The sequence below is a fragment of the Struthio camelus genome, chromosome 3 (genome assembly GCF_040807025.1).
Source record: "Struthio camelus isolate bStrCam1 chromosome 3, bStrCam1.hap1, whole genome shotgun sequence".
Taxonomy (NCBI): Eukaryota; Metazoa; Chordata; class Aves; order Struthioniformes; family Struthionidae; genus Struthio; species Struthio camelus.
This window is the reverse complement of record NC_090944.1, coordinates 119,840,418-119,853,935: the sequence shown is the minus strand read 5'-3', so window position 1 is coordinate 119,853,935 and position 13,518 is coordinate 119,840,418. Positions and strand designations below refer to the sequence as shown.

Below are 13,518 nucleotides of genomic sequence, written 5' to 3'. Positions count from 1 at the left end.
GAACATCACACCAATAAACAGCCCTGTATTAATCAGCAGGGAAATCCTGTTGTCAGGCTTCAACAATTGATTTAATCCAGATTTAAATTTAGCCTGATCATTTTATTTTTAGGTGTTGCAATTAGAGTATCATCTGCTAAAAAACACAGAATGAGATTTAGGATAACAGGCAGTTCCTGGAATGAATCAGGATAAGCACAGAAGAGGTATTCCCACGGGAGCTGCGCCTGCTTGTAGGCCTGAACCTGTACTACTGAGTCGCTAATGGCTGATACACACAGGGACAGGTGCTGACTTGTCCTAGAGGTGGACTATGAGCCACAATTGTTTTTCAGGCTTTTCTATCATTGAAAACTGAATTGCATAATGTGGGGCTACCTTATTCTGCATTTTTGTAGCCGTGTATATCTGTAGGTAAAGCAGAACACATGTAGACTATCACTACCAGTTTGCCTGCACGCAGGCATTAGGTACAGCATGTTAGACTTGTTGGACATACACCAGGGCAGTGACACAAAGACATCAGCCCTATGTCAGAAGCACATAGTTCCTACCTCAGTCCTACGCATCAAGATCAGTTCTTTGCATAGGGTCAGCCTTCCTGCACACCACACAACAACCAAGTGTTCTCTTGAACTTTTGGACACGCAATAGCCTCGGCAGACCTAACAAGAAGTCTCTCACCAGGCTGCCACACTTCCCAACGGATGTTGAAGAGGCTCAGAATCCATACTGGCAAAATTTCCAGCTGCAAAATGACAGCACATTTAATGAAATACAGACATGTGCTAGCTTTAAATATCACACAAGATGAAAATTTGAGCCCTTAAAAGCAATCTACTTGCTTCATTTGAGCCCTTAAAAGCAATCTACTTGCTTCAAGGCTAAAAATATCAAGAAGCTTGAATTAATTTGGGCTTTAAAATTAAGAAGGTTTCATGCCTCCAGTTTGTCTATTCTTTTCTAGCTGGTATGGCAAAAGCAACTAGATTAAAGTTTTTGAAAAAGAAAGTGCTAATTTGTTTGTATTATATTTTGGCAATAACCCAAGTGGAGAAAAAAAACTGTTTGGCAAGAAGTTCCAAATCAAGGAACCGAAAATTAGGTTTCATAATGAATAAATAAAAAAAGAACTCAATTGTTTTCTTAATAGTCAGAAATTCTCTAGTGTTCAGGCTATCCTGAATCTGTTCCCTTGTGATACTTCCCAGAAGAAAACCCATCCACAAGAAGTTCTAAATTAATATGAATAGTTTTCTTATATTTGGCAACAGTGAATTATTCATTTGCAGTAGCTCTCACCAAAGAGGATTAGAAGGTAATTACTATCTCAGGGGTATTCCTTATGCTATAGCTAAGATGATGCCTCTGTGCCTTAGCAGTATTTGTGAAAGATCACACTTGAACCACTCCTCAGGTGTATTTCTGAGCTGATGACGCACAGACCAGACGACCTATCCAGTTTTGCTGTCTTGGATGTCTTAATGGAACTAAAATATCAAGTTGAAATAAGTCGCTAGAACTAGGCAGCATTCAACCCAGAGTTTTGAGGGAACTAATGGACAGCAATTAGTGGAGGGCAAATCCTCAGTCCCTAAAGTTGAGGTTCACTTCTCTAGTCTCTTGACTAGCTATGAGGATTTGCTCAAACCAGATGGGCTGCTCAACACTCCACTGGTATACAAACTTTGCCTTATCCTAGTACTATCATTCTTCTTGTCCATAAGTATCACAGCTCATCATTCACTCTGAACAAAGTTCTCATGAGACATTTCACCAGTTTCTTATGAAACACACATGCAAAGAGGTTTTGCCTTCAGTCTTCAGAAAATAGCTCATGGCGATGGCAGAAGCACAGGCTGGGGCAGATGCATCCACTAACTTCCTGACCCAGAAACCTGATCAAGAGAAGCCGTTTCCCTAACATACTTTTCACGTGTTCCTGTGGCCACAGAATATTTTTCACTAAGGATAACAATGGACTCATTTCCAAGCAGTTTTCAAAAGAATAGTTACCCTCTGCCTTATTTTAAAGACCCTACTTTAATGCCTTTTAAAGATCCTACTTTAATGGGAAAAAGAATTAGCACACTTTCTATTTTGCGGTTGTGATTTATGTGCTCACAGTATAGACAGTACAGAAACTTGCTGTATTCCATCAAATTAGACTAAGAAAGAAAAAGTCCATGATGAATGTATGACTGACAGTGAACTACCCTGAGCAACCATGTGTTATCCCATTACATCCAGAGACAGGGGGGTTTTGAGTAATACCAAACCTTCAGTGAACTGGAGCACTAGTTCTTCCAGAGACACACACAGTAAAAAGCGGAGTTGGTGCTCTTGATACGGAAATTACATGAGACATCTTCTTTTCCATATGCATGTGTGCAAGGTGTTCTGTGAATGCAGCTGTCTGAGGGAAGACAGGAGCACCAAGATGATATGGCCCATGGAGCAGGATGAGGCACGGTCAGCTTGGCTGTAACTTTGTCTGTGGAATCCTGGAAATCAGTCATCTTGACAGCACCTTGCAGCATTTCCCTCCAGCAACTCAGGATGAGCACATTTCAGATTCTCAGAATCATGATCAAAGATAAATAAGCAGTGTAGAGTGACAGCCACTGCCCCTACTGCAAATCTCTTCAGGGGCTGCAGAAGGTTCCTGATAACCAGTATTTCTGTGTCAACAGGGGGATTTAAAGTACCACAAAAGAACTGCCTGTTACCCAGACAGCTGGATGTCTCCATCCTACCCATGTGCCTTGAGCATGGCAGTGCAGTCAAGCAGATTAGATTCTGATCCAGAATTCAGCAGATTTTGCCTGCAGTCCCAGCACAACCACTGACCTGCTGCATGGTCTTGGGCTAATCTCCTTCACCTTCACAACTTTGTTTCCTTTTTCATCCCTTCTCAGCTCTGAAGGAGCAGGGACTTCAGGCTTTAAGCTTTAGGGCCTTAAGCTTAAGCTTGCTGATGGGGAGCGATGGGATCCACCTTACCAAGTGGGGCACGCGTGTCTTTGCCAACAGATTGGCCAGCCTGGTAAGGAGGGCTTTAAACTAGGCAAGATGGGGGAAGGGGAGTGGTATAGTGGCAGGGGAGTCAGTAAAACACTGCTCAAGTCAGGATGCCTCCAGCGGGTGCATACAACCAGGGGAGACAGCATGCAACATGGCTATGGAGGATCCTCTTGCACCTCTTCTGGGAAGCCTGCGTGCTTGACTGGCTCTCTGAAATGCCTGTATACCAATGCACGCAGCATGGGGAATAAGCAGGAAGAGTTAGAGCTCTGTGTGCGGTCGCAGGGCCATGATCTCATTGCAGTGACAGAGACATGGTGGGATAGTTCACATGACTGGGATGCTGTCATGCATGGCTATGTGCTTTTTTGGAAAGACAGGCCAGGAAGGCGAGGTGGTGGAGTTGCTCTTTATGTGAGGGAGCAACTAGAATGTGTGGAGCTCTGCCTCGGGGTGGATGAAGAGCAAGTTGAGAGCCTATGGGTAAGGATTAAAGGGCAGGCTAAAATGGGTGACACTGTTGTGGGGGTTTACTACAGGCTACCTGACCAGGAGGAAGTCGTCGATGAGGCCTTCAACCGACAGCTGGAAGTAGCCTCACGATCACAGGCCCTGGTTCTCATGGGAGACTTCAACCACCCTGACATCTGTTGGCAAGACAGCACAGCTAGGCACAAACAGTCAAAGAGGTTCCTGCAGAGCACTGATGATAATTTCTTGACTCAGGTGGTGGAGACGCCAACAAGGAGAGGTGCAATGCTAGACCTTGTACTAACAAACAAAGACGGTCTCGTTGGAGATGTGAAGGTTGGGGGCAGCCTTGGCTGCAGTGACCGTGAGATGGTGGAGTTCAGGATCCTACGAGGAGGGAGCAGGGCAATGAGTAGGATTGCAACGCTGGACTTCAGGAGAGCTGACTTTGGCCTCTTCAGGGACCTACTTAGGGGAATCTCCTGGGGTAGGGCCCTAGAAGGAAGAGGGGTCCAAGAAAGCTGGTTAATATTCAAGAATCAATCCTCCAGGCTCAGGATCAGTGCATCCCTCTGAGGAAGAAGTCCAGCAAAGCGGGCAGGAGACCTGCCTGGATGAGCAAGGAACTCCTGGCAAAACTCCAACAGAAAAAGGAAGTACACAGAAGGTGGAAAAGGCCACTTGGGAGGAATACAGGGACGTTGTCAGAGTGTGCAGGGATGCGACAAGGAAGGCTAAGGCCCAGTTGGAATTAAATCTGGCAAGGGATGTCAAGGACAACAAGAAGGCCTTCTTCAAATACATCAATAGCAAAAGGAAGACTAGGGAAAACGTGGGCCCGCTGCTGAATGGGGCGGGTGCCCTGGTGACGAAGGATACAGAGAAGGCAGAGTTGCTGAATGCTGCCTTTGTTTCAGTCTTCACTGCTAAGGCCACTCCTCAGGAATTCCAGACCTTGGAGACAGGAGAGGAAGGCTGGAGAAAGGAAGACTCTCCCTTGGTTGAGGAGGATCGGGTTAGAGATCTTTTGTCCAAACTTGACATCCATAAATCCATGGGCCCCGATGGGATGCACCCACGAGTGCTGAGGGAGCTGGCAGATGTTATTGCTAGGCCACTCTCCATCATCTTGGAAAGGTCCTGGAGATCAGGAGAGGTGCCTGAGGACTGGGAGAAAGCCAATGTCACCCCAGTCTTCAAAAAGGGCAAGAAGGAGGAGCCAGGAAACTACAGGCCTGTCAGCCTCACCTCCATCCCTGGCAAGGTGATGGAACAGCTCCTCCTGGAGGTCCTCACTAAGCATCTGGAGGACAAGAAGGTGATCCGGAGTAGTCAGCACGGCTTCACCAAAGGGAAATCATGCTTGACCAATCTGATAGCCTTCTCTGATGGAATGACTGGCTGGGTAGATGAGGGCAGAGCAGTGGATGTTGTCTCCCTGGACTTCAGCAAGGCTTTTAACACTGTCTCCCATCACATCCTCATAGGTAAACTCAGGAAGTGTGGGTTGGATGAGTGGAGGGTGAGGTGGATTGAGAACTGGCTGGATGGCAGTGCTCAGAGGGTTGTGGTCAGTGGCACAGAGTCCAGTTGGAGGCCTGTGGCTAGTGGTGTCCCCCATGGGTCAGTCCTGGGTCCAGCATCGTTCAACTTATTTATCAGTGGCTTGGATGAAGGGACAGAGTGCACCCTCAGCAAGTTTGCTGATGATACTAAACTGGGGGGAGAGGCTGACACACCAGAAGGCTGTGCTGCCATTCAGAGGGACCTGGACAGGCTGGAGAGCTGGGCGGAGAGGAACCTCATGAAGTTCAGCAAAGGCAAGTGCAGGGTCCTGCACCTGGGGAAGGAATAACCCCAGGCACTCATACAGGTTGTGGGTTGACCTGCTGGAAAGTAGTTCTGCAGAGAAAGACCTGGGGTGCTGGTAGACATGAAGTTGACCATGAGCCAGCAATGGGCCCTTGTGGCCAAGAAGGCCAATGGTCTCCTGGGGTGCGTTAGGAAGAGTGCAGCCAGCAGGTCGAGGGAGGTGATCCTGCCCCTCTCCTCAGCCCTGCTGAGGCCACATCTCAAGTACTGTGTCCAGTTCTGGGCTCCCCAATACAGAGAGACATGGTGCTCCTGGAGAGAGTCCAGCGGAGGGCTAACGAAGATGATGAAGGGACTGGAGCATCTCTCCTCTGAAGAAAGGCTGAGAGAGCTGGGCCTGTTCAGCCTGGAGAAGAGAAGACTGAGGGACGATCTCATCAATGTGTACAAGTATCTGAAGGGAAGGTATTGAGAGGATGGGGCCAGGCTCTTCTCCGTGGTGCCCAGCGACAGGACGAGAGGCAACGGGCACAAACTGAAGCACAGGAAGCTCCGCCTGAACGTGAGGAAAAACTTCTTTCCTGTGAGGGTGACAGAGCACTGGCACAGGTTGCCCAGAGACGTTGTGGAGCCTCCTGCCCTGGAGATATTCAAAAACCTGCCTGGATACAATCCTGTGCAATGTGCTCTAGGCGACCGTGCTTGAGCAGGGGAGTTGGACGAGATGATCTCCAGAGGTCCCTTCCAACCTCAACCATTCTGTGATTCTGTGATTCAAGGGGTGCCCTGCAGCAGCCCAGAAATGTGAAACAAAAAGCTTTTTGTTAAAAGTACAAAGTTACAGATTTCTCTGCTGGTTGTCACCTTGGATGTCCCACAGATCCCAGCAACTAGCCCAAGCCTTCACTGAGGGCAAAACGCAGACAAAATGTCCTAACTTTCAGGATGAGCAAGACTGTGAAGCTCTATAACTAAGGGCCATAATGACACATGCTAATTATGAACAGCCATCAGCAACTTCAGCCCTCGATGGAGAATGACAGTGATAACCGTATGAAAGTAGCAACATCTGGAGCAAGAAAATAGGATAATACAGGTAGCAAAACTCGGAGCAGGGCCAAATTCCTCTTTTGTCTTCTCCATTGGTTTCACCTCTGACTCTTGGCTAATCTTTGCTTTTCCCATACTAAAAGCCATCACCAAGTTCTGTAGCAAAAACATGTAAGGGACATATAGCGTACATGGCGTGTGCTGAGAACACACACACGCCACCATTCTTATCTGTGTCAGCTAGATTAAGACAATGTAACACAAATACTACAATCAGGTCTTCCTTTTTCAGTAAAGACATACCTTCCCCACAGGAAGCACAGGGATTGCTTTGAACCACTCTTCTTCAGAGCCACAGGTAAGTAAATATTTTGGGGTGCTTGGAGCATTCATCCTCAATGACTTTCTGACCATTTGCTTGCTTCCATCCCATTTCAAAAGCTTCCTAATTGCATCCCTGCTTGCTTAGTCAACAAGGCTCTACATAATAACAGAAATAAGAGTGGACATGTGAGGTCGCAACAATACAGAGTATTTAGGGAGCATTCAGAGGAATTCTTACATACTTAGCCAATTTTTAGCAATAACACAGAACAGAATAGGACATGGACTTCAGGAATATCAGCAAAGATGGATCAACTTGTAAAAAAAAGCTTATAAACCATGTTAAAGAAGATCAAAGGAGAAGGAAGGACAAGGCTGTAGGACAATATGATTATGTGGTCACTTGGGAGACTAATACATATGAATTGAGGATAACACAGAAGGATTTTTTTAATGTAATTGTATTAACTTTAATTTTTAGTCTAGAAATAGCTACAGTCAAAAGTCTCCTTGGTGGAACATGTTCAAGGAGAGATTTCAGCAGGAGAATGAAGGATGCATGTCCAGTGGCAACAGGTATGGAGTTCCTGACAAAGGAAACAATGTGCATGAAAACCACAGAGAACTGAAATCACTTTGAGCTGACCAGGTAGGTCTGGAACTGCACATGTAAGAAAGGATAATTAAAAAGGAGAGAAGACTTTAGCTGTAGCGAGGCTGTAAGTTGGGAACAGCTTTAAAAAATAGAACTGGAGCTTCCACCTGAATCAAGTGAAAATACAGGTACACTTATAGCCCAGATCACAGTCGTCTTAGACTTGTTGGTTTGTTTAAGTCCTAGTCAAAACGAAGCACAATTAAAACTCAAGTTAAAACACTTTCAATTTTAAAAATTAATTAGAAACAATTATCTAATAGGGAGATGCCTACCAGAAAACCTAACAGCCCCTGGACAACAGTGGGTTGCAAAGAACACAGATATCAAACCATGTATAATATGGCAATAAGGCAGGGGGCAAGTGCTCCAACTCAGCCAATCCAAAGAGAAAGTAACATTGATTTCCTTCAGTAACATCAGAGGACCCCCACACAGATCGACCCTTAATCCTTTCTGGTCAGATTCAGACTCTTTCAGAAACTCATCTCCTAGAATTTCTGAGACTCATCTCAACCCTCATTGCTGACAGCTCCCTTCAAAATAGCAAAGCCCCAGGTCTTTTAGAAAGCATCCTTTCCTGTAAAATAAGCAGCAGTAATCCCTCCTCCTTGTAATATCCCAGTGGCCACACTTACCTATGTTTGACCACTCCACCACAGGACTAGCACATTCAAAACTTAAACTTACACAAACCATATAAAATGAAGTGTGATGCATATGGACTAATGATGGCTCAGATTGAACCATGACTACTAATGCACAGACAGGGAAGTACTGAAAAAGTAGTACATTTGGAAGCAAAAAAAGAAGAGGAAATATTAATCTATGTGTGCACTTACTACTATGTGTGCCTCATCAGAGAAACTCACTGTGTCACAAAGAACCTTCCTGTATCAAGACCAGAAAACAACAAGCCAAAGAGAGGAAAGGTACATGCTGAGAAACCAGTGTGTGAAGGTTTGATAAGCTCCAGAAACTAGTAGTCCTGCTGACTCAGCAAGACCTGATAAACTCAGGACACCAGAGTCTGCCAAAGGCCACTGGTATACACTAGCATCACCAACAGGTGGTATATTTATACCACATCCAAGGAAGTGATGGCTTGCTGTACACAGATGAAGACTAGAGGATTGTAGATACACTTGCTTAGAGAAAGGACCCTCTCAAGGACTTTCTGAACACCCAGCTACCCAGATGCCACTTGCACACAGCTACCCATCACTTGCACACAGCTACCCATAGACTTATGAGGTGCTAATAGGTCCAAGTGTGTGTACATTACACCACAGCTTCTCCATCACCAAGACGAGTAAGAAAACTGATAGAAGTTGGTGAAAAGGCATTTTGACAGCTCAGATCATAAGTAGAAGATAATGACTAAGAATGCAAGCAGTTATTTTCAGTTTCTGTCAACCTGAGTTTTTCAGTGAACATTGAACTGTGTTTGCTTCAGAGTTAACAAAAATCAAGAGGTTATATAGAGCAGCCTAAAAACTGAGAGTATACATTGAATTATAAAAAAATACACTTTATGTAAAAACAAAATCAATTTAAATGCATTATATCCTATGATGCTCGGAATGAGTTACTTCTGATAATGAAGGTACTATCTAATCAGCAGCTCATTAAAGATGGTGTACTGCCAGGGACCCCCTAAGCTGTGTGATACACACAGTGCTGCTGGTGGATTTCAGAGAGGCAGAGTCTGGCCTTACCATCTGCTGTCACCGTGTGGCACGCACCTCAGCAAACTAAATCACGTGTCAGCAACGGACACTGCTGAATGCTGCACTCTCAAGGCCAAGGCATGAAAGCTTTTCTGTTTAAGTGCTAGTCCAGCACATGCCAAAAGTATTGCTTTTCTTTCTCACCTCTGGTTTTATGTCCTTTTCATCCTGCTATTATTCTTATTTACATACAACGATATCCAGTCCACAGTGCTTACACCAAACAAACACATAACGAGAGATAGCTGAGTTGCCAGTCTAAATGAACAACACACCAAACGGGAGAAAGAGGTATAACCTTAAAAATATATCCTGGGGATGAAGATGCAGACAATTTAAGTGACTTCTCCAAGGTGAGAGATGGAGTCTGATGAGAAAATTAATCTATGCACTTTCTTTGGGATTAATCCAGTTCATAGAGGGAATTATATTTCCCCCAAGGGCTATGGGTATGAAAACTACTTTGCTAAGCAATCAGATCAGGGTAATACACCATGCTTTTCCTCTACAGCAAGCAGCACATACACACAGAGACACACAAAAAACCTCTCATCGAGAAAGTTAAATTTAAGGTCATGGACTTCAGCCAGCTTAAAGCTAAACATATAATTAAGGCTGGAAAGAGGCTCCATCAGCTTGTAAATTGGTGCACAGCCATCTCCTGATACCAGACCACCTGTACTTCTGCAACAACAATCCCTGTTCTCAAATATAAAAGGAAGTTGCACATAGATGTATCAACAGGAATCACAGTCATGTGTAAGGAAGGTATAATTTGCTACTCCTAGGAATCAATGGAGTTCTTCCAGATTTTCACCTGCATAATAGAATGGAAATTGCTGTTTAATTTCATTCCTTGATGTCTTGCTGATTATTCCCTCCCACTGAATAGCTTAATTATTTTTCCTGATATATTAAGTGCACTTCCCTGAACTTTAATTTTATTTTTTTCTGCCTCTTTCTTCATTTTTTAAGTGCCTGTATAAAATTAAACTTGCCCGCCCTCACCAGCATTCATGGTTTTCCTGATTTAGCTGCCTCTGGGAATTTCAATTTTATTTCTCTTCCAGATCATTAGTAAGATCTCCAAGTTACTCAACCAGGTATCTTTCCTACATATCTAACACTGTTCAGGCCACATGACAACACCATTCATAAGCCAATCTGAATTAATTTTCAACTGAGTGTTCAGGAGGCATTCCATCTACCGTCTCCACCCTCCTGTGAAGTTCACAGGCAGAATAGAGACCTTTGTATAATCAAATACATGTAGTGACTAAAAGGAATAACTGAATCTGACATGTAATGCAGCTGTATTATGAAAAAAGCTGTAATTATGAAAAGTACAGCAAGATTCAGAGCATACCACTCTTCCCCCACCACCTTCAGAGCACCTTCTCTGAACCCTCTCTTTGAAACCAAAGGACTTTCTCACATGATTCTCACTTGCGCAACCACAGGTTTCACGGTCCGAATGACAACCTGATCCTGAGTGAGAAGCTTTCTCTCATCTATCACATAGTAGGTGACAGAGATTTTTGTTGCACGCAAATGAACCTTCAAAGCCTTCCAACCTCTCCTTCCTCTCAGTAGATTTGCTTGTGGGTTTCTGTAAGTGCAGGCTGTTAGCACTGTAAGTGACTTTTCATTGCATACATTAGTGTTGTACAGAACACATATTTTCCCTCTAGCATCCACTGGAATCTTTATTATTATCTCATTCAATAAACCGTTCCTACTTCTGTTCCTTAGAGCACTTAAAAAGATGAACATTTCCAGGCTTCCTTTTTTTAAAAGATGCAAGTACTTTCCTTAACAGACCTGTCATCGCACTGTTTCGGCTTTACCATACAATATTTCTATTCCTGCTGATGTGCAATTTCAAAACCAGTGACACAATACTTTTAAATTATAAACATTCTCTAAACGGATTATTTATTGTCAAAGCGCTTTATTAAACCTATTGACTCCTCCCCTGGATTACTAATTTGCTGTTAATTTTGAAGGAGTATGCTATACAGCTACACGTGGCTTTTGCAACATGAACAGTGATAAACTCAGACAGCACCATAGCCATCTGTGAAGCCCTAATGATTAAAAAAAAAATGCAAAAAAACAAAAACAAAAGCATTTGGGCATTAAGGATGGCTTCATATTTTTCTAACTGGAATATAGCTAGAAAGCAGAATGATAACTTATATATGGAAGTAGCATTCCTGATTCGCTTTCATAAGGATTAGCAAATACCATTTCGCATACAGTTAATACATGTGTTGCCTACTTCAAAATTTTATCTAGGTAAGTCACAAAAGTAAGACAGTTAGCAGCTGCTCAAGAGACTCATACAAAATGGTCTTCATAAGGCAGGCTGCAATCTTTATGTACAAATACATTACTAAAATGTCTAGGTGTACATTCCTGGAGCACAGGCCCCAAATGCCACCCCAATTAGAAAGCCTCTCAGTCCAATTCTGTACCGTATTGGGTAAGGGAGAAAGAGCCTCTGCAGTTCATGCAAATCTTATGCTGCCTTCTTCCTTTCTTCCAGAGTCAAGAGCAATCCACTAGCAACCGTGTATCCACTCCCATAGGACTGATGCTGAGCTGTAGCTCTAGCTCTCCCTGGCTGTTCCCTTCTGGAGACAGACCCTCCACCATCTCAGCATGCACTAAGATTGTCACGTGCAGCGAGTCCACACTTGCAGTAGACAATGTGATCGCTTTCTCGCTCAAGTGCACAGTATCTTGCTATGTGTCCTGACCTCACCACCATTCAAATTATCAGCCTACCAGCAAAGCCACACTCTAGCCCCATCTCGAAGAGCTTTTTAGGAGCTCTATCTGGTCTGTTTGGCTGCTCTTGGAAGCAAATCACTGTCCCTCACTTCTCGGGCTGGCAGTTCTGCACTTCTCCCCCACCTTCCTCTACACCCCAGAGGGGAAGAGGATGCCCCAGGCCAAAAGAGACTCCATTCTTTACTTTGTGCCAGCTCCCTCAGACCTGCTGAGAGGAATGAGGCTCTTCAGATTGTGTCCTGGCAGAACAGTCAACCCCAGACGTTAAGGCAGAGCTGTTTACTAACACCTATGAGTCTATAAAGTACGTCCTTCTGAAGACTTACCCTAAAAGTAGGAAGGGTTATGATGAACCCCAGGAGAGGACAACCCTCCATCAATCACAAAGGCATGGAAAGTGATGATAATCTGCCCAAGAGAGGAGACAAACATTCTCATCTCACTTTGTCTTACTTGCACCTAGCCAAACATCTTAAAAAAAATAGGGTAATATTTGCATTGTAAAGATAGACTGTTTCATTATCTCAGTCTTCCTCAGTTTTTCATACAGTTTAAAATATGAAACCACAATGAAACGTCCTTCTTGCTTATTATACTCAGGTAAGAGCCCATTTTCATGAAATTTCAATCAGATTTCGGGAGTTTTAAAGTAATTCCAGAGGTACTGATCAGAATAAAGGAGTCAGAAGTCAAGTACGATAGCACATAAGACAAGACATATTTTTTCTTCCTTCTAAAATCAAATTTTTAGTGAGATTTGTCTGCTCTGTTTATAAGACTGCTATTCTACAGTTTACCTCCACTCTCTTCCTTTAGAAACATCTGTTCTGTCACTTTCCTTAAAAAGAAAATCACATATATAGTAATTGCCTATAAAACTTCTAATAAACTAATATACATCTCTCTTTTTGAAAGCATATATACCATAATTTGATTGTGTCAAATAATATCCCTATAATTAGAATTTAATCTTATAATCATTTCCTATAGGTTTCACTTTGAATCACTGTTTTAACACTTGATGAATAAAATTATTATGTTAAACATATAAAGGAAATTCATACTGAAACCTTATATGGGAACATAATTATACAGCAATGAAAGTACAACTGCATGATAATTACTAGAAAATTTATAGCTACTGACATAGTAAAGGCATACTTCTATTTTAATATGGCTTCTTGAGGAATTTTTAAAATTTATTTTATTTTAGCAATTCTATCATCTTGATTTTTTCAAGGTTAATTTTACACAGAAGCTTATTTAAAAAACAGTTTCTCAGAGACACTTAAATTTCTTCAGAGACACTTAAAGCAATGTCTGGATAACTCCAGTATCACTTTAACAGTTTTACTGACATGAGTTTTAAACTAGCACTCAAGTTAAAGGTGGCTACTCATTTAATGGGAAATGTGAGCCTCTCTCTAGGACATCATTTATATTCAAGATACGGGATTAATTCAAACCTCACTTGAAAGAAAATTCACAACTGCCCATTTTATAAAATGTTATAATGTGAATCATCCTTTGTACCAGGTCCCAATTCCGCAAACCACTTAAGATGTGCTTAAGTCTTTTCAAAATCAATAGGACATGCTTTGCTTAATAGAGGCCTGATAGAATTCTGTAATTGATGCCAGGTGGAAATAACTAAAA

General features: G+C 43.0%; 1 long non-coding RNA gene across 10 annotated transcripts in view; it reads right to left on the bottom strand.

The window, feature by feature from the left end:
• Positions 1-13,518, bottom strand: part of LOC138066863 (uncharacterized) — a 190,200-nt gene that overhangs the window by 14,210 nt on the left and 162,472 nt on the right. For all 10 annotated transcript variants that reach the window (XR_011140462.1, XR_011140457.1, XR_011140454.1 and 7 more), the window contains one exon: positions 555-748. This is a non-coding gene — a long non-coding RNA (uncharacterized lncRNA). The remainder of the gene's footprint in view (positions 1-554; positions 749-13,518) is intronic.